Raw genomic sequence first — 14,056 nt, forward strand, 5'->3', positions numbered from 1 at the left:
CTGCCGCTGCTGGGGGCCCTGCCTTCCCAGCCAAGTTCCTTAAAGCTCTCCCTGCTACTCCCTGTGCCAGCGCCCGTCCCGCGGGATCTGCGCAGCGGCCCACGGTGGCGGTTCAGGAGCGAAGGCCCGGGCTCCCGCCCTGCCCGCCGGGAGCCACCTGCGCACGCGGGGCTGAGGCCGCACGCAGGGCACCTCTGCGTGCCCGGGACTGCCCGCGCCTCCCTCCGGGTACCCCGAGCCCCAGCCCCGCTGACCGCCCCGAAGTGGGCACAAGCCCCGCGGAGCGGGTAGAAGCGGCGCAGCCGGTACCAGCTGAAACGGCCCCGCCGGAGGCGCTTCCAGCCCGGCCCGCAGTGCCGGGGTGCTTTAGCGGGGGGGAGGCACTCGGTCCCTGTCCTGTCCCCGGCTGGGACGAGTGGTGTGGAGGGGCCGGGGGCTCTCCAGAGAAGGACTTGCATGGCTCCCTGTCCCCGAGATGAGAAGGCTCCCTCCTCCTCAGCGCAGGTCGCTCCCAGAGCCCCATGGCAGGGGCGGGAGGCTCCGCTGCAGCCCAGCCCTGCTCGGGCCCCCTCGGGCCGCTCTCCTCGCCCGGTGCTTGGGCCGCTGCCCTCCTTGGGCACCCGAGCGGAGGCCTGGGCTCCTGCCGCAGCGTCTGCCGGAGCCCCCGCGGCCCTGCCCGGCGCAGCCCGGGCCTGGGCGTGCCTCCCTGGCCGGGCGGCGCTGGGGGCTCAGCGCGTCCCCCCCGCCGTCTGCGGAGGGTCCTCCCCGGGGAGATGCTCCGCGGGCTCCAGCCCAGCCCGGCTCCAGCCCAGCCCGGCTCCCTCCAGCGCAGCCCGGCTCCCTCCAGCCCGGCGCAGAGCCGCGGCGCGGGAAGGCTCGGCCTCCGCCGGGGCCGGGCCTTCGCCACTGGATGGCACACGAGCCCCGGCGGAGGAGCCGGGTGGTCCGGGGTGCTGCGCAAACCCCCGGCTGCTCCGGGCTGGGGGTGCCGGGGGGTGCCGGGCTCCCGGGTCGGAGCGGGACTCCGGCCTCGGCCGGGCGCCTACGCCGCACCTCCGGCTGCGCGCCCGGCCGCTCCTCGGGGGCCCGCGAGGCTCTCCCCCATCAGCGCTCCCTCCAGCTCGGAGCCAGCTCACCTCCCTGTTCCTGGCAGGCTGGAAAATCGGGGAGGTCTTTAAACCTGCCGGCCTTGACAAGCACGGGCTGAAACGAGCTCTTTAATATCATCCTTCTCGCCAGCGACTCTGGTGGAAGGCGGAGGGTGTCAGCCTGGCCGATAACTCACGATAAGAGCCTCTCTCTCCCCCGGCCCCCTGACCAGCCCCTTCTCCCACATCTGCCCCTGTCCCTCTCTCAGCCCCGTTCTCCTGGCCCCGGGGGCTCCTCGCCAGCACAGAGGTGCCTCCGCGTCCCTCCCCTCACTGGGACGGCTCCCACCAGCATCCGGGCAGCGCAGGGTGGTCCCGTGCTGCGGGGTGCCCGATGCTGCGCTGCTGGGACGCTGCAGCCCCCCCGTGCAGTCAGGCCGCCCCGGCTTCGCCTCGGTGCCACCACCTCATCGGCCGTGCCATGGGTCCCGGGGGCCTGAGTGCCCCGACCGTGCCTGGGAAGGTGAGCGGGCGGCCAGCGGAAGGGGCAGGGTGTCGCTCTGCCGCCCTTGGCCCCATTGTTCTCCTGCGGCCACTGTGTCAACAAGAGCTGGGAGAGGAAACGGGGGCTAAGGAGATGCCAAGACCCCCGCTGCTAAAGGGAATATAAGGAGGGAGGGGGCATTTACTGGCTTTCCAGGGGTGGCGGATGCAGCAGTTTCCCCTGCGGCGCAGGAGAGTGAGAGCGTTGTGTCCCCAGACAGCCTGCCATGCTGCCATGCAGACAGCAGGCAGCGACTGGAGATCCATGGGATGCTCAGGCGGTGGTTTATTTAGGCCAGACTTTGCAAAAGATGTGAAAGATGCAATTGATTTGCCTGAGAAGCCTTGGAGAGGCCTGGCACTGTGAGGGAGGACGCCCTCACCTGCAGACCCTCCCTCTTGGTGGCACAGGGCTGCTCAAGAAGTGAGGATGGTCCAGGGGCTGGGGCCAGGCTGGGCTCTGGATGGGGGCTTGGTGGAGTGGCCCCCTCTCCTCCAGCCCATTTCCCAGGGTGGCTGTACCATCCCAGCCCTGAGGGGCAGGATTCAGGTGGGCGACCCTGGCTCTGTGTGCCCGTGGACCCTGTGTCCAGGGCGCTGCGCTTGGCTGGCAGGAAGGGGCGAGCGGTGGGGGGGGCTGGTGGCACCGCTGCCTCTCCTGAGCACCACCGGGATGCAGCAGTCTGCTATGCACCCGCTCCGGGAGCCGAGAGCCGACCTTCCCACAGCCACCCTGCCTGCGAATGGCCCTTCAAAGGGGTGGCGGAGTCCAAAGAACAGCAGCCGTGGGCCTGGCCAGGGCTCGCAGGTCTTGCTCGGAGCACGCCCGGAGACACCCCACTGCCACGGTCTCCTCCCCGGCTCCGGGTCCGTTCGGTTTGGTGGTTACAGGAACACAACCCCGCAGCTGCTGACGTGCAGCAGCCGAGGAGCTGCCGTGCCTGCGTGAGCGCTCGTGTGCGTGCGCCTCCCAAGCGCAGCGCCTGCACGTCCTCTGAAACACCCATTGTTCAGCCGGGAGCCGGAGCCAAGCCCCAGCGCTGCTGGCCATCAGTGGTCCCGCGCCGTGTCTGCTGGAGCTGGGCACTGGTGCCTCGCCCAGCGCTGCTGCAGTGCAGCCAGGAGACACAGAGCTGCGGTTTTGCAATCGTGTCTGCTCATGGTGTCATTCACGGCATCGTCATAAAGTAACAGCAAAAGCACCAAACACCCCTGCGGCCTTCGGGCTGCCCCCGCCCTGAATCCACACCCTCCCGGTCACCAAGCGCTTCCCAGGAACAGTAAGGAGATCTCCAGGCCTGTTTTTCCTGGGAAATCACTGCAACACAATGGCATCTTCAGCTGGAGCCCAGCTTGGCTCTGCAGACATGTGGCCAACACCTACAGCCCTTCCTCTTCCTCCCCTCCCGGCAGTTTGTTTGTTTCCTTCAACATTTATGGGTCAGCTGGAGTCAAGAGAGCTAATGAGTGCGAGCACGGCCCCGGGCGCTCCCCAGGCCGTTGCTGATGGAATGCTGCACAGGGGATGGGGACGGGATGGGGACAGGGATGGGGATGGGCTGGCGTGGGGAAGGCTCCTGCAGTACACAGCTGAGTCGGGCGACCCTGCATTTCAGCCGTAGTGCAGACCCAGCTCAGAGACTACGAAATCGAGAGTTAACTGTCTCCCTAAAGCGGGCCTACGAGCAATGAATTAGGAACAGTTTAATATTTATCCCAGCGTGGAAACCAAATACTGTGATAAACTGAACAATAAAATAGAGCTGTTATTTTATAACCTTTAAGCTATATTTAAACTAAATGGAAATTAATCTTTTAAAAAATCTGACTTTATTCAGATTTACATTTTCATCGTCAGACCAGATCAAAGGATTTCCTGGGGAAGTTTATTTTAGGAACGTTTTTGGGACATACACCTGTGATGTTGCTCTATTTGGGGCACTCAGACTACGACAGGCCAGTCACAGCTCTTCCCCGTCGCCACCCAGCATTACTTCCAGCAATAGGACAGGAACCACCCTGCAGATCTGCTCGCTGCTGTGGAAAAGCACTGGATCCAGGCAAGGAGACCGTGACCTCCCCAGCATCTCCGGCAGACCACCGTACCCCACTCACCCTGGCCGGGGTGCCCGGTTCAGTGGGAGGTGTCACACTGAAGGCCCTGCAAAGCCACCTCCGCGTCCCTTGCTGCTGGCAAGTCCTGCTCAGAGGACGCAGGGACCGCTTAGGTTCAGAAACCACAGTCGTGCAGCCATGTGAGCACCGGGCCCCTGCCTGCCACCCGGCCACCCCACAGCGGCAGCCGTGTCCTGCCCGGCACCTCCGGGCACCGCGGCCGCGGGAGCTCCCGGAGCCAGCACGGGATCCAAAGAGCGCGCCGACGTCAGAGCCAGGGCAAAGTCTGGCAGGGCGCAGAGAGGTGTGAAAGGCAAAGCGCCGTCACGTGTGCCCGATACACGTGACTGCTGGCGGAGGACCAGCGCCCGCGCTGCTGCCCAGTGCTCTGCTCTGGCCCGGCCGCATCCTGGCAACATGCGCAGGCAGCGGGAGGAGAGCAGGGCCGGGACAGGCACGTCTCCCACCATGCGCGTCTCCTGGCGCAGGCAGCAGGGGCAGGGAGAAGCATCCCTTCCCGTGGCTGTCGGGTACCTCGGACATACCGCGCCGCCGCCGTGCTGCTGGCACCTTGCAGCTGCGCTGCATGGCGTGTCCTGAAACCATCCCGGTGTGTCCTGAAACCTGCCCTGGGATGACCGTGCCAGCCCGGGCCGGCGGTGGCCTTCTGCCGGCAGGGCGCAGGGACGAGCGGGTGCGTGTGAGGGTGCCTGCGCACCCCGGCCAGGGCATCGCTTTTCATGAGGCTTTGTCTGTACCATCACTAATAATATCAAGGTGTTCTGCCAAGTTCCTTCCAGCAAACCTATGACTTTATTCAAAGTGACAGGGGACCTGATTTATTATACTAACGAGCCGGCGATAAATAAACATGACCTGAGAGAATCCCAATCCCACAATTCCATTCTTGTTCGGCTCCTTGGGGGAGATGAAAGGTTTCCTGCAATTTCCCAGTACTACCCAGAATCTCCCCTACTTGATCTGCCAAAGCTTTCTCCTGCTGTCGAGCCTGGCATTTGATTGAATTGACAGAAGCGGCTTATTAATTGTACTAATGAGGGGCTCAGCAATATGGAGCGGTGGAGAGAGTCCAGTGTGGCTAATAAAACGCTCAAAGCTGAGCAGAGCATAAGGTCACCGTGTTGCCAGGCTACTGGCTAAGCTGCCTGGAAAACGAATATGTGAACCAGTAGGTGACTCTGGGAAAAATATTGCTCCGTAACTCACATAATTAATAGGACAGTGACGCTTTATTTTCTTAGGAAGAATATACAGTAGGGAGGGTGTGAGCGCACAGGCGTTGCAGCCGTCCCCGCTCTCGGGAGCAGGCAGGGGCCGAGCGGCTGGGGCGGCCGGGGGCTGCGGCTGGCGCTGGCGCTCGCTGCGTGCGGGGTCCGGCGGCTCCGCCGAGCAGGACGGGGCCAGGGTGGCCAGCGGGCGCGGGAGCTGCGCGCGGCTGGGGCGACGGGGCCGAGCACCGCAGCCTGCGCCGAGCAGCCGGGGGCTCTGGCTCGCTGGCCCTTTCCGTCAGAGCGGAGCAGCACGCTTGCTCGCTGGGCCCGGAGGCGCAGCAGCCCAGGGCCAGGCTCCAGGAGAAGGCGCGAGGAAGAGGAAGGTGTCCACGCAGTGAGGGGCTCGGTGTGGCCTGAGGGGAGATTCCGGATCTCTGGTAACAATGAGGGAACTGTCCCTCATTGTGTTTGACCCGTGCTGGTTTCCCAAATACCAGCGCGGGGGGAGAGATAACGAAGGCTGATTAGAGCTAACAGTAACTGTAAGTTTGGCACGGGGATGTTCTCGGAATCTCTGATCTCTTGAGACAGTAATTCCCACTGGGAGTTTACCATACAGCCCCGAGGGCTTATAGCAATAAACAGGAATATTTTTGCTCCAGTAGGAAGGAAAAAGGAAAAAAAAGGACAAATACTGATCTTAATCTCTTTCTTTGCAACCAGTTTTGGAGCCCCCATTCAAGTTCTCCAAATTGCACCTCACCAGGGGAGCTCATTCTCATACCAGACCATTATCTGAACGAAGCCCTGGAGCATGAGCCCTCTGGTTTGCAGTGGCAGCTCTGCCTAAAGCAAATACTGAAAAAAAGGTCATTAATCTTTGAGGCTCGTCTGGGACCTGGAGCCATGGCAATGGGGGTTCCGGCGTACCCCCTGCCCGGCACACGTGCTGTGTGTGAGGCTGCCCAGCCCGCGAGCTGCCGGCTCTGTGCTGGGAGTGCTGGTGGGGTCCCCCAACTGGGAGTCATCTCCTGGGATCTGGACCGTCCCCCCAGAAGAGAGCTGCAGGCCACTGCACCGTGCGCTGGGGTACTGACGTCTTTCCCGCTCCATCGGCAGGAGCAACCTTGCGACCTGTGAGGCACGGTCATCAGATGGATTTGGTTTGCCTTTCTGAGAGACGCATCGACACGGCTGCGGTGGCCAGCGAGCGGCAGCTGCTGAGCCACAGGAATAACACTCAGGCGACTCTGTGGAAAGGTCTCCTTACAAAATCCACCACGTTAATGAAGTAATGTGACAGAAATGGCTTTGCCTGCGGATGGGATCATGGAGGCTTTATCCGTCTAAACAGCGAGGCCAATGGGGCACCCGGGGATTGCCAGAGCCCCTTGCCTCTGACTGCTGTGAGCATCCCTGTCTGTGTGGGGCCGGATCCTGCCCCCGTTCCTGGCCTTGGGCTGGCTCCTGGTGAGGTGCTGGTCATGGCCGCCCCGTCCTGGGATGACCCAGTTGCTGCTCCCCACCGCAGCTGGGTGTCGGGGCGGGCGGGAGGGCAGGGCGCCCTGGCCCCACGTCCCTGGGGAGCCGGTGGCATGCGTCCTGGCAGCTGGGCACGGGCATCGCCTGCAAGGCGGTGTGGTGCGAGCCGGGGCGAAGGGAGGCGGGAGGCAGGGAGGAAGGGCAGCCGGTCTCCACGCTGTGCCTCACCACCGGGGCTGCCGAACAATGGCAGGGAAGGCGGCGGGGAGCTGGGAAGTGCGGGGGGGACGACAGGACACGCTCCAGTCGCCTGCGCCCTGCTCCTGCCAGAGCCCAGCAGGCTTCCTCCTGCTGGCACTTGCCTCCCGGCCGCGGTCCTGTCCCTGGTCCCTCGGCTCCCTGCCCCACAACTCCCTGCCATCCTCTCTTCTGGCCCCTCTCCTCCCCTGCCCTCCGAGGCAGCCGCCTGGCCCTTCCCTCCCAAAGCTTTTGTTTCCCTTCTCTGGAGGGAAATGGATCTGAGGGTCAGGTTTCCAAGGTGGAAAAGCAATTTCTTCCCCTGCAAATTGCCTCTGTTTTGTTTTGTTTCCTCATCTCTGCTGACTCCGCTCGCACAGGCCGGGAGGCTGGGGCAGCTGCCTGCGGGGCATCTCGCAGGCACCGCGGTGGCTGCCCGCCGGCGCTCAGGGCCACCCCGGCACCCGGCGAGCACGCGTCCCCCGTGAGCTCTGCCGATGCCCCTGTAGCTGCACGGCTGGGTGCGGGAGCCAGGTGCCGTTCCAGGGGAGCTGCCTGCACCCCGGGCCCCGCAAATGCCAACTGGCCGAGCACAAAGCTGGAGGTGCAGAGCAGTGCCGGTGCCAGGGAGCGGCCGGGCAGCGTGGGCCAGGATGCGCCTTCGTGGGCTCCAGCCTCCAGCTGAGCAGACCCAGCTGGGACACAGACCTCAGCCTCGGCGCGGCCTCAGCCCTGGCTCAGGCAGGACCCCGGGATTCTTCAGACAGAAACGGGTGTTACAAATCCCCCGCTCATCCTGGGGCTCCGTGCCTGGAGTCACAAGCCTCTGACACCTCACCGAGACTCACGCAGCATTAGGGGTCTGCAGAGGTGCAGACCCTGCTCCAGACAGGCCGGTCCATGAACTCTGCCCCGTGCGTGGGAGTTTCGGCTGTATTCCCTCCGCAGCTGAGGTGAAATTCAAGGTTTCCTGGCGCGAGGGCTCTGCTGGCACCGCTGCAGCCCGCTGCCCCGCTGCCTGGGGTCTCGCGTTCGGGGCGGACCACGCCGCAGCGTCTTGCCGTCGCCCCTGCTCCCCTGGCGCTGAGGATGCCGAGGGCCCCCCGCCGAGTTCCCTCTGCCCGGCTCCTCTCGCCAGCTTGAAATTCACTTGGGAAAAAAATACTTAGACTAACAAATAACAAACCTGGCAGCCGGCCAGTGATTCAAAGGCTCCAAAAACGAAGCCGAAATTTGCAGCTGGCCACACTCCCTGCCTGGTTTGGCAGCAGCGCTGCTGTCTGAACACCTGCCAGGGCCAGGAGCAACCGCGGCGCCTGCAGCAGAGCGCGCTGAACCGGCCGCGGGGCGTTGTGCGTGCCCTGGCACCGCTGCCGGGGCTGGGGAGCGCTGGCGTACCCGTGCCCCAGGCTTTATTCTCACAGAAAGGGATACGCTGACTGCAGGGACCAGCTGCTGGGACAAGAAAAATGCCCTGGAAAACTGTTTGCAAACAACCGTGCTGCTGTGGGAGGCAGGGTGCGTGCCGGGGCCTTCCGCACAGCCGGGTTCAAGAGGGTGGTGTTGCTCACCTCTCCCGCATCCTGCAGACCTCCCGGCCAGCCGGGCCGGCTGCCTCCCCGTGCCGGGCAGGCCGACACCGCCACCTGAGCCAGCTGAACACCAGCTCGGCCGGGTCCGGTGCCGCCAGGGCAGCGAGGGAGCGTGGGGCCGGCCGGGCAGGGAGGTCAGCGCGGTGCTGGGGAGCGTGCAGCTGGGTGAGAAAACACAACAGAGCCTGGCAGAGGGTCGGGGCTCCCGCAGGGTAAGGCAAACTGTGCTAATCTTAAATGACACGGAGGCAGAGAGGTGCAGGGGAGCGGAGGAGCTGAGCGGGCGGCTGCCGGAGGGGCAGGGCGCTGGGCTGCAGCCCCCCGGCCTCCCCGCGCCCAGGAAGGGGTGTCATGTGGAAGGGTAATTGGATCCCGGGATTTACGGAATGATACCGTGGATTATTTCACAGCCATCATGTCACAGGGTAATCTTGTTACGGCATTACACAGCCACGTGCGCAGGCAGCCCTGGCGTGCCCATGGCTGGCGACACATGAGGACCTGCACGGGACGTCCCTTTGCCGAAGCTTGGTCTGAGACCAGACGGCAGAGGGGGGTCGGTTAGCCAAGGGTGGCTGGTGCCATTTGGGACCCGGGGCTGTCCGGGTACGCAAGAGGCTGGGACGTGGTGCCCGGGCTTTGCGGCAGGGTGCGGAGCCCCCGGGGCTGTGAGGGGGCTTGGCAGGCGACGGTGTGGCCATCCCTGCCCCTGGCAGCACCGGGGCCGGGGTCTCGCCCCAGGGATGGCCTCCCCGGGCAGAGGGGAGAGGCAACTGCGCAGCCCGGCACGCAGCATCGCCCGGCCGGCGCGCCGCGCTTGGAAGCCGGCTGCCCACCGCGTGCCCCCGGTGTTGGGCTGCCCCTGTGCGGGCTGGTTTTGGCAGAGCCCAGACTCAGAGAGGGAGAGTGCCCATCCCGGGAGAGCTGAGCCCCAGATATCCCGGGGAGCGCAGCCGGGGCATCCCAGGGAGGCAGAGGGGGCTGGCGGCTGCGTGGGGCCTGGAAGCGGGGTCTGCGACTGCTCCTTGGCCCCGTGACAAATGTCTCCTGCGAGCCCAGACCGTGCGCCTCCCCCTCCGCTCCCCCGGCTCCCTGCAACGCAGTCGGCTGCTTTTCTGAGGCGTAGCGGAGGCGAATCCCGTCTCTGAGGCAGTGAAAACACGGCTCACCCCCCGAGGTGTGTAAGAATAGCAGATGAGCTAGGGCAGAAAAACAGCTGCGACCGCAGCTTCCTGCCATGGCCCCGCAGCCCCAAGGAGATGGAGACGACGGAGACGGCCGCTGCGCTGGGCGCCCGGACCCCCCCGGCGCGCGCTGCCGGCAGGGGAGGGCGGCTGCCCAGCCGGCGTGGCGGTGCGAGACCCCGGCCCGCTGGGGGCCGGCACCTGGATCCCCCGAGCCTGGGGCTGCCGGAGGGCGGTAGGAAACCCTGGCATCTTCCTCCTTCTCCCTCCTCCCTCCGGTTTGGGACGGGGAAGTGGAAACCGCAGGGCAGCGTCGTCCAGCCCCACGAGAGCTGCTGCCGGCTGAGCCATGGCACTGGGCACAAAGTCTGTGTTTTACTGGGGATTAATGATCTTTGGTGCTTGTGCCCCAATGAACTTCTACCCAGAAAATAAGTATTTGTACCCGGCAGCAACAGGTTTAATCAAAAACAAGCTTTTGTAGCATTTTTTTTGTTTGTTTGCACCCAGCCGAAACATTGAAATCTAAAACATTGCAGATGCAGCCAACTCTCCCACAGCAGCTTTCCAGCAGGTTAACTTTGAACTGGGATGATAACAAATTATCTGCTAAACACACATGTGAAGGGAGCTTAATGCCAGCATGTTTGACTTGTCTTTAGCTGCTCCTACTCTAATTTTCTCTGATTTTTTGTATCACTCAATACATTTTGTTCTTTGAAGCCTGTAAAGCAGGGAAAGGGTAGCATAGCAGTGCCTTTATCCTAAGATGGAGCATGACCTCCTGCTTAAAAACAAGGGCTGGCTTTATTTATCCTGAAGTTGGGCTTGGGGAATAGCAGAAATGTTTGTTGTCCCACAAAAGACTAGCTTATCAGCTATTATTAGAGCAGGGATGATAATTCAGAATGAGCAGCTTATTAGGCACATTTAACCCCACTCTCTGTTTATGGAAGACCTGGGATTTGTTTAGATGGTAACTGTGGTTGTTGCAAGGATTTTCTCCTGAGGCTCTTTGGAGACAGAGCGTGCACGCACCCCGCGCCTGTGCCGGCGTTCGTGCCGTGGGCTGTTGTGCCGCCGTGGTGCGTAGGTAGGTCAAAAGACATTTCATGGGGCACCTGCCCAGGTGAGGCAGCAGTTCTGGCTTGTACGTAAGACTCATTAAATTGCTTTATGCAACTTCTCCTGCCTGTACAGCTCAGCCACCAGAGTTTGTGTAAACCAAACACAAAAAGCATGTGAAGAAAGCAGAACTGAATTTGCCAGCGAGAGCTAGTTTTGACGGAGGCTTTGCAGTATTTGCCCAAACCTTCTCCCTGGTGACGTGGGCTTGGACGGCAGGGCTCGGGGTCTGTAGACGTGTTTTCTCCCCACAACAGTTTTCTGGCTGCTCACCGCTACCGACAGCACTATCTCCCACAGACCGGCTGCGCCGCCGGCCACCCGGCAGCACAAACACCAAGGGCGTTTTGTGAGGGGGCTGTGGGTGAAGAGGAGAGAGGAGTGGGACCCGCAGAGCGGGAGAGGCCGCGGGCAGGGCGGGCAGGGCGGGCAGGGCGTCCCGGCGGGGCAGAGGCGGGAGGAGGGTGCAGCAGCAGCAGCAGGTCCGTGATGAAGCAGCAGCTGCTTCCCAGGGAAAAGCCACCCGCATCCCGCTCCGACCCTCGCTGCCGGCAGGGCATCAAATCCCGGCCTCCGCGGCAGCAAAAGGCAAAGTCCCCAAAGGCTGTACTGGGGCCAGGATGGCCTCCAGCTTTCAGTGTACTCTGGTGGTGCCGGACTTAGGCCTGTGTTTGTGCAGGGGAGGGACCTGACCCACTTCAGAAGGAACCGGCTCCCAGGCGAGCCTTTGGGACGGGCTCCGGCCAGCGCCCGGGACCCCGCCACCTCCTCTCCCCGCTCTGCGGGCCACGGGCGCTGCTGCCTTCCCGGGGCCAGGAAGGACGCTGAGCTGGGCCCTGGGATGGAGCAGAGCCCGCAGGCTCCCCTGCCGCTGCCCACAACCGGGGCTGCTCCTTGTCAAGAGCAAGCCCGTGTCGGGGCATGCAGCGGCTGCGAGCTCCTCTCTGGGGATCTTTCCTCCAAACAAGCGCGGTCGAACAAAGCTGGGGGACGGAGGCTTTCCTGACATTGTCAGTGCTGGCTCTTTGGGAACAGAACAAGTGGGGTTTTGGAACAAGCAGCACAAATGTGTATTTACACTTGCACACAATAGGTCGTATGCTCACCGGCGCTGAATGGGAGCAAACTGCGGCCGTCCTGCTGCCAGGTCCTGCCAGCAAGGGAAAGACTGAGCCAGCAGCACCGATACACTCAGCCACGAAGACACTGCCAGCGTGCAGAGCACTGCATTCGCTTTCCTGAATTTCACCATGCAGCCTGCGGGGCTGTGGGCAAACGGCAGGGTATTTAAAAAATGTACCTGCATTGGAGCAGCCTCACCGCTACTCCGAGCTGTGCTTTACTGTTCCCCGTGCCCGGTAATCTCGGCGACACGGAGCACAGCAGCGCTCAGCGCCAACGTGCCCTGGGGCACCTCTTGGTGCGGCGGTGCTTGGGACGCTGCCAGGGAAGCAGTGCCTGCAGAGAAGAGGGCAGGCGGACGCTCCGGCTGGGGCGTTGCTGGCACTGCCTGCCGCAGGTGCCGCCTTTCTCTCCCTTTTCACCATCCAGTGGGCCCTGGCGTGCTATTTCGGTGGAACTTTCAGGTATTGAGCCAGCCCTTCTCTCCGGCTGCTGCCAGCCTGGAGAGGCAGAGCAGGGCTGGATGGTCCCACGCCGCTGCTGCCATCCCTGTGGGCGAGAGGCTCTGCAGGGTGCTGGGCGGGGGCTGCCAGGGGACAGACACACGGACTAATGTCTGCCGTGCCTCCCTGCGGCCCCACGAGTGGGGTCATGTTAACTGCCCAGACATGAATGTGCTCCAGAGTCGCTCCCGCTTGGACACCCAGTCTGAACCATCAGGAGCTCACCCGAGGGCTCCGCATCCCCATTTCTGGTGCAGGAGAAAGTGAGCATGTCCCTGACCTCCTCCCTGCAGCTTCTGCCCTTCCTTCCTGATGGTCGCCCAGACAGGGAGCAGCCCAGGCTGGGCAGTGCCTGCGGCACGGGGCTCTGCACCGGTGCTGGCCTGGCAGAGGGAGAGGGCTCGGTGCCTCCTCTGAGGACAGACGGGTGCTCAGCCCCCGGGGGGCTGCACGCACGGAGCCCCGGGGTGGCACGCACGGCCCGCTCTGCTGGTGGCTTCCTTCCCAAGCGCCTGCCAGCTCCGTCATCCTGGCTCAGCCGTGCGCCGCGGTCAGGGCTTCCCAGGTGGGGTGGCAGGAGCAGGCTCCTTGCCGGCCACGACCTCCGCGCTCAAGCCGGGAAATCCCAGCCCTCTGGTACTTGCCAGGCTCCAGGTTTAAAAATACTTAAGGAAAATAATCCTCCAGTCTCATCGAGGCCAAAGCAATTCTGGGCAGGTTTCAGAACAAATACTGGGGGTTGTGTTTTGTCTGTTCTCGGCAGGCGCTTGGCTCTGCGCTTGCTGCCTGCCCGGGGACTCACGCAGCCGTGACGTCTCGGCAGCAGTCCTCGGCCACGTCGCGGCTTGGGAGGGGAGCGGGCCAGGCAAGACATCCGCTGTGTGCCACGGGGCAGGAGCGCTCAGCCCCGCTTACCAGCCCGGAGCGGCCCGGCAGTGGCTGAGGCCGTCTGCGGGGTTTGGGAGTGCAGCGTTTCACGCCCAGGTCCATGGTGCTCACCCTGGCCAGTGCTCGCTCTCTGCTCCAGCCTCCTCCTCGGTAAGCAGCGCTCGGCAGAGCCCCGGCGTCTGCTGGCCCTGCTGCCCTGCCCCGCAGCTCCCCGGACCCCGCACACGCACGTGCCGAGGCAGCGAGTGCACTGGGCCTCCGCAGTGATCCCCCCGGCCGGGCTGGCGGCTGCCGGAGGCAGCAGGAATAGCTGCCCCAGTGCTGCGGGCAACCCTGTGCAACTGGGCTTTTCCGCGGGCGTCAGAGCCAGCTGGGCGAGCCCCGTGCCTGGAGGAAGGCAGGCTGCCTGCAATCCTCTTGGCTCTCAGGCTGCCTGCAGTCCTCTCCCTTCCTTTCCAGACCTCTGAGAGTGCCCCAAGCTCTCCCAAGATGACACAGGACCAAAAATTTCAAGTACCACAGAGAGGAGCCAGGCTTTGTGCAACATCCCAAGGAAACAGCTGCTACAGACGCTGCAAAGCAGGACCAGAGCTGGAGAGCAGCCTGGAGCTCCAGCTTATCCCCAGGGTGATGCTGCCCCAAGATCACTGAACGTGCCGTCCTCCCAGAAGCAGCCCAGTCACCAAACCCACCAGCAGTGGAAGCCAATCCTAAAGATGCGTCGTGTGGAGAGGGAGAGGCGCTGCAGCCTGTTTGAAAATCAAGAGACATGGCCAGGAATGCCACCAGCCTCTGGCAGCGGGGGCTCACACAAGGAGGCTGTGAAACAGGGCAGAAACGGGCTCTCTGGGCAGGGATACAAGGGAGAGCAAAATGCAGGTGAGGCAGTGTTATCGACGTATGAAGTTATTTGGTGCAGGATATGGTTAAATTATTTGCAGAGCC

The sequence above is a fragment of the Mycteria americana genome, chromosome 20, assembly GCF_035582795.1.
Source record: "Mycteria americana isolate JAX WOST 10 ecotype Jacksonville Zoo and Gardens chromosome 20, USCA_MyAme_1.0, whole genome shotgun sequence".
Classification (NCBI taxonomy): Eukaryota; Metazoa; Chordata; class Aves; order Ciconiiformes; family Ciconiidae; genus Mycteria; species Mycteria americana.